The sequence below is a fragment of the Zalophus californianus genome, chromosome 15 (genome assembly GCF_009762305.2).
Source record: "Zalophus californianus isolate mZalCal1 chromosome 15, mZalCal1.pri.v2, whole genome shotgun sequence".
NCBI lineage: Eukaryota > Metazoa > Chordata > Mammalia > Carnivora > Otariidae > Zalophus > Zalophus californianus.
In genome coordinates this window covers 10,013,158-10,020,113 of record NC_045609.1, presented here as the reverse complement: position 1 = coordinate 10,020,113, position 6,956 = coordinate 10,013,158, and the positions used below count along the sequence as shown (strand labels likewise).

The following is a 6,956-nucleotide window of genomic DNA, read 5'->3' as shown; positions in this document are numbered from 1 at the left end:
GATTTCCAGCATTCTAGCTTGAGCTACTGGTGGCTAAGGCTGCTATTCAGTAAGGTGGACTACAATCAGGTCTTGACTTGGATACAGAGGGAAAGGAAGATTGTGGATCATAAATTTTAAAATAGGCACATGTGAGGTGCCCTCTCTGTTTTGCAGCAGGAGATTTCTGGTATAAATTGGAAAGTTAGGTATAAAACTTCAAAGCTGATGACTGAAACATCAATTTTGGAGAGATCATTGTATGGCTGAAACCAAAAGAGTGGGTAAACTCACCCAGCAGAGGTAAAAGGATCAATTCAGGTAAGTGAAGAATTTGAGAGGAGACAGAGATTCAGGGGGTACAAGCAAGAAGACTGCGGTAAAGAGGAGAACAAACAGGAAGTGCAGTTTAGGTGAAAGTGATCAGGAATTAGCCAAAGCACTAGGTTTGGTTTAAGGTATGTATTCCTTGTAGAGTAAACAGCGTTCAATTCAGGTTATATATCAGAATTTAAGCATCATCAGTATTTGTTCTGGAAGCATACTCGATAGACGAGTGACCTAATTAGAGTAATGTTGCCGATTTGAGAAAAAGAATGGCTTGTTCTTACTGTACTATGTCAGTGGTCATAAGGATTTGGACCTAAGTAATACTAGCAAAACATTCTAAAACTGTTATTCTAAGAATAACAATTCTTAGACTAATTTCACCTCCTGTTCAATTTCCACTTTCTCATATTTTGTTTCTTTTGCTTCACTGGGGAAAGAAGGAAACTAACATTTTTGAGTGTCCCGGCATGCTAGCATTTGCTCCAACCTAACACTGAGATCTAATTTAAACCATATGACAGCCTGGGAGGGGAATGGCACTGCCAATAGCACAGAACAAAAACTCAGTCTCAGTGAATTTAAATGGCTTGGGTCATCAAACCAATTCAGTGACAAAATTTGCATCCGATCCAACTGAACCCAATTCCCAAGCCCAGGCTCTTAATGCTACACCTGCTCCCTCTTCCTCAGCTGCTCCACCTCCCACAAAATTTATCTGGAATTGTCATCACCTCTCTCTTCCCTCTCTTCCAATCTTTCTACCTTCTTAAGGTTTACCTGAAGTTTCTGCTTTGTTTGGGAATTCCTGCTGAGGACTTTATCCCTAAAGTATTTTTCCATTCTCAGAATTCACATAGAATATTTTTCAAAAGTGTTTTCTGAGAACACTGGTTTCCCAAAACTCTACAAGATTGGGTTCTGCAATCAAATAAATTAGAAATCCTGCAAGTTAAATCCATTCGGGGAGCAACCTAGGATTTTTTAAATCTTTTTTAATATGGAAAGAGTACCTTCCAGGCACTCCTATGGTTATATAGCATCAACCCAAGTCAACTGCTCATATGTTCTTTTATCTTTGTTCTGGTAAGTCATATTACAAAATAAATTGTAATCTTGAATGTCCTGACCAAGCAGAGATTCCTTTGCTTGTTTGATTATGTGAGAAGTAATGAAAATATGTTAATTGATTTATTTGTTGGAAAAATAAATATATATAGACTATTCTTTCTGTCTAAAACAGTAAGAAAAAGGGGCGCCTGGGTGGCTCAGATGGTTAAGCGTCTGCCTTCGGCTCAGGTCATGATCCCAGGGTTGTGGGATCGAGCCCCACGTCAGTCTCCTGGCTCAGCGTGGAGCCCACTTCTCCCTCTCCATCTGCCTCTCTCTGCTCATGCTCTCTCTCTCTCTCTCTGTATCTCTGTGTCTGAAATGAATAAATAAAATCTTTAAAAAAATAAATAAATAACATAAAATAAAAAAATAAAAATAAAACAGTAAGAAAAAAACTTCTGGAGATTTAGAAGGTGGGAGGGGGTTTGACAAGAAAAAAATGTCTTTTCTACAAGTTTGTGTCTATCTTTTGAAAATTTTGTCACATTAAAACTGAGTAAACAGGTTTTTCTTATGATTCAAATGGAGAAGGGTACAAAAGACATTTACTCATCTGGTAACACCAAGAAAAATCCAGAAAAAATAAAACATTCTTATGAATAGGACTGTCAAAAGCAGTGGACACACACAAAAACAATTCTTGATAAACTGGTTTCCAGAGAGAAGAGACTTTCATAGGTAATCAGCAACTTAAGGCAACCTTAGTGGGCGAACATGGTGTCAGGTAAAAGAGAAGCCTTGCAAAAGACGAAGAGACAGATGGGCCACTGGCAAAGGAAAGGACAGGCAGTAATGGATTAGAGTCTGAAATTTTTTTTTTGTACAGCATTACAATTATTCTCCCCTACAACCATGTCTGAATTTTGCTGAGAAAAAAAGCAAGTAACTTGAGATTGTAAAGCAAAATGAACTCACATAGCTTGGCGTCTTTAAAGCTGCCGCCAGGGGGCGCCTGGGTGGCTCAGTGGTTAAGCGTCTGCCTTCGGCTCAGGTCATGATCCCAGAGTCCTGGGATCGAGCCCCACATCCGGCTCCCTGCTCGGCAGGAAGCCTGCTTCTCCCTCTCCCACTCCCCCTGCTTGTGTTCCTGCTCTCGCTATCTTTCTCTGTCAAATAAATAAGTAAAATCTTTAAAAAAATAAAAAGTAAAAAAAAAAAATAAAGCTGCCAGCAGGCCCCAAGAAAATAAAAATTTGGCAAAAATCTGTCAGATCAGGGCGCCTGGGTGGCTCAGTTGGTTAAGCGACTGCCTTCGGCTCAGGTCATGATCCTGGAGTGCCGGGATCGAGTCCCGCATCGGGCTCCCTGCTCAGCGGGGAGTCTGCTTCTCCCTCTGACCCTCTTCCCTCTCGTGCTCTCTATCTCTCGTTCTCTCTCTCTCTCAAATAAATAAATAAAATCTTTAAAAAAAAATCTTTCAGAGCATCCTCTCCCTTTATCTTGCACACATAAGAAAAAAAAAATCACATTCTTTGGAAAAAATAAAAGCAAGGTAGTGGTCTACTTCAAACTCCACTATTTTTTATATGATGAAGTATGCAAAGAACACAAATATGCAAAAAAAAAAAAAAAAAGAATCACACAAAAAAATCACAAAACCAAACAAGTAACCTAGACACAGTGATATCTTCCATTATCATTTTCTATAACATGACCTTGATCCTCTTCCCATCCAAAGGTAGAATCTCTGCCCTTTCCTTGAATGTTGGCAAGCTAGTGACTCATGTTTCATGGAATGTGATGGCAGTGATGCTGCATGACTTCTAAAGGTGGGACAGAAAAGGCAGGAGCTTCTGCCATGTTGCCTGAGACACTCATCTTTGGAACTCAAAGTCACTAAAGAAACGGTCTCACCACCCTGGGACTTCTGTAGTGTCAGAAGTCCACACCCCCTAGAAAGTCCACATACTGGCATTTCATCAGCAACTCTGGTGTCTGGGATATCCCAAGCCCCGTGCAATAAATGGTTTGAATCCAACCTTTAGCTAACAAGTTACAGCAATATTTGAGTCTTCACAGATGAAAAGCTAGTCCCAGGGGAGCAGATACAAGGTTCCTGACTTGATTTTCTCAAATTACTAACCCCCAGAATCCATAATCATAATAAAATGATAGTTCTAAACCATTTAACATTTTAGGATAATTTGTTACACAGCAATAACAATTGAAACAGCTGCTATACATTGCATGGGACACAGATTTCACTGGCTCCTAGAACTGAAAACAATAATTGTCAAATAAGCAACACAAATTCCAGAGGTTTCTATAATATATCATTTACAATGTCTGTTTTTTACCCCCAAATCACAAGATATGGAAAAGGGAGGAAAATGTGAACCACATATAGGTAAGAAAAGCATTGGAATAGGAATAGACATTGAATAGTTTCAGGTGATGGATTAGTTGCCAAAGTTTTCAAAGCAGCCATTATTAGTACAAATTAAAGGAAAATATGTTTGGTATTCAAACAATGCCAAAAGAAAAATGAAAATATTTTTTAAAACATCAAAATGGATATTCAAGGACTTGTAAATATATTATCTGAAATAAGAAATTCACTAGACAAGCTGAAGAGCAGATTTGAGATGGCAGAATAAAGAATCAATGAACTTGAAGACAGATCAGTAGGAATGATCTATTTCCTCTCCCATCCTGCCTCCCCCCAAAAAAACAGACAGAGAATAAGACTAAATGAAGAAGAATAAAGCTTCAAAGATCTGCAGTACAATATCAAGTGGTCCAACTCATATGTCACTCGTTGGGTATACAATGCTACTTTGATTAACTATCTGGAAGTTTCTTACAAAATACACCTACTTATCTCCCTGCAAGGCAGTGCTTACGTATTAACCCAAAAGAAATTCAAACATATGCCCACAAAAAGATTTGCACAAGAATGTGCTTTGCAGCCATATTCATAATAACAAAATAATTGAAACTACAAATCTCCCTCAATGGAATTGATAAATAGTGGTATATTTATAGAATAAACTACTTAGATGTAAAAAAAAAAAAAATGAATTAATGATTCGTTCAAGACGCTAGCCAAATCTCATAATCATTGTATTGAATAAAGGAATCTCCATATAAAAATGAATGTATTATGTAATTCCATCTATGAAGTTTTAGATAGCAGAAGAAGTCTACGTGGTAAAAATTAGGATAACTGTTGGTTCTCAAGGTGAAGGGGGTTGTTTAGAATGGAACACAGGGCATTTCTGTGGTGATAACAATGCTCTGTATCTTGAAAAGTGTAAGGGTAAAACAAGTGTAATTATTTGCCAAATTCATCAAATTATACACTTACGATCTCTGCATTTTATTCTATAATTTCGCATGATTTTTTAATTCCAGAAATTAATGAACATTTGTCTCTATTTCTTTTTGTTTATTTCTTCTTAGGAAAATTAAATTGAATGAACTATTTTTTAGTTCCATAATTCACTTTCTTTAATGATTAAAACATTGAGATCGGAAACAGTATAGGAAATCAGAGTACTTTTGAATAATCTCATTATTAGTGAATCATTTTTGTATTTGGCAAAATCTAAGTTGGAGACATTTTTATAGTTGATGTGTTTCACAAATCTTCAGTTTAAATAAGGAAGTAAAGGTCTCTGCTTGATAATGGTGTAATAGTCTATTTTAAGCCACTAATGTATTTGAAGGTAATGAAAGTAAATTTTCTTAAATAAAATCTGTATTTCTGTTTTCTGTTAATTCAGATTATTGCATTAGTTCCATAGCTCAAGTTAACAAGGTAAGGCTTTTTTGATTGGTATAACAAAGATTTATTATATTTTAATTCCTACCACATTTCACTACCTCGAACCTTTTTTAGACATGTTACATAGATCTAAATAAGTAGGCATTTGTCTTAATGTGGTTTCATTTGCCGGTTCTTACATAACACAAAGTATGGGACTGAATAAAAAGTGGAGGTAACACTAAATGTAAGATGACCAAAGATGTTGGTAATTTGAAGTACATGGATAGGGAGGGATCCGTGCACTATGAAAGTGTAGCCCTCAACAATATTTTCTTTTCCACTCTCTTTCACTTTTAACTTGGAGATAACTTTTTTTTAAAAAGAAGGAAACTCAGGGCCCCTGGGTGACACAGTCAGTTAAGCGTGTGACTCTTGATTTTGGTTCACGTCATGATCTCAGGGTCTTGAGATCGAGCCCCACGTGGGGCTCCAAGCTCAGCAAGTCATCCGCTAGAGTTTCTCTCTCTCTCCCTCTGCACCATCCCCTGTGTGAAGGTGCTCTCTCTCTCAAATAAATAAATCTTAAAAAAAAAAAAGAAAGAAAGAAACTCAACTTGAAATTAGTTCTGGATACATCTAACTTCTGAGATTTGGGTAATGATTTTTTATGTGCTATTTTCTTTTAGTTATGAAAAAGATGGTAAGTATCTTTATCATGTCCAGACGGGTTGAAAACATAGAACTGCCTGTCACTTAATAACTATGCAGTTAAGGGGAAAAAGGTTCAGTTTTCTGAATCTTGAAAAGATTTTTTTGTTGAAAAGATTTTTGGGACACCTGGATGGCTCAGTCGCTTAAGCGTCTGCCTTCAGCTCAGGTCATGATCCCAAGGTCCTTGGGCTCCCTGCTTAGTGGGGAGCCTGCTTCTCACTCTCCTTCTGCTGCTCCACCTGCTTGTGCTCTCTCTCTCTGACAAATAAATAAAATCTTAAAAAAAAAGATTTTAACATTATAACTTTATAGAATGCATGATAAATACTATATATAATACTCCTTACAAAGAAAATGCTTGTATATACTTGTGTGTGTATATATATATATATATATATGTAACTACATATATATAAAACTTTTCATTCTTATTACTTTCATTGTTACAGCCCATCCAGAGAAGGACACAGTACAGAGGGTCCCACACCTTCTCATTTCACAGCCCCCTGAGCATCCCAGAAGCCCTACAGCAAAGCAAGCATCTGTTTCTTCACTAAGTAGATGGCACTAAACAACTTAATAATACTTATGTCATAACAATTTAGTATTTTAAAATATAATACAGATGAGGGATGCCTGGGTGGCTCAGTTGGTTAAGCATCTGTCTTTGGTTCAGGTTGTGATCCCAGGGTCCTGGGATCAAGCCCTACTTCGGCTCCCTGCTCCACGGGAAGTCTGCTTCTTCCTCTCCCTCTGTCCCCTGCCCCTGCTCGTGCTTGCTCTCTCGCTCTCAAATAAATAAAATCTTTAAAAATATATATATTACGATGAATTAAACACAAAATAATATTTTACTTTCACTCTGAAAAAAATCTCAATTACTGAAATATGAGATGTGGGCATTCATAACTTCTGAAACCTTAGAATCAGACTATACAACATTGTCTCCATTTCCTAGTCCACATCAATTTGTGCATGGCCCTTGTTATTCATCAGAGCAACTACCAAAATTCAGCTTTGTAAAGATATATTCTAATCAAAAGAATGTATCACAGTCTACTGTTGAAATTTTGAACTAGCTCAAGCTAGTAGCTTACAGAGTGTTCAACATGGCTGG

General features: G+C 37.1%; 1 pseudogene; it reads left to right on the top strand.

The window, feature by feature from the left end:
* Positions 1 to 2,133: 2,133 nt before the first annotated feature.
* LOC113920698 overlaps positions 2,134 to 6,956 on the top strand; it is a 55,938-nt pseudogene continuing 51,115 nt past the window's right edge.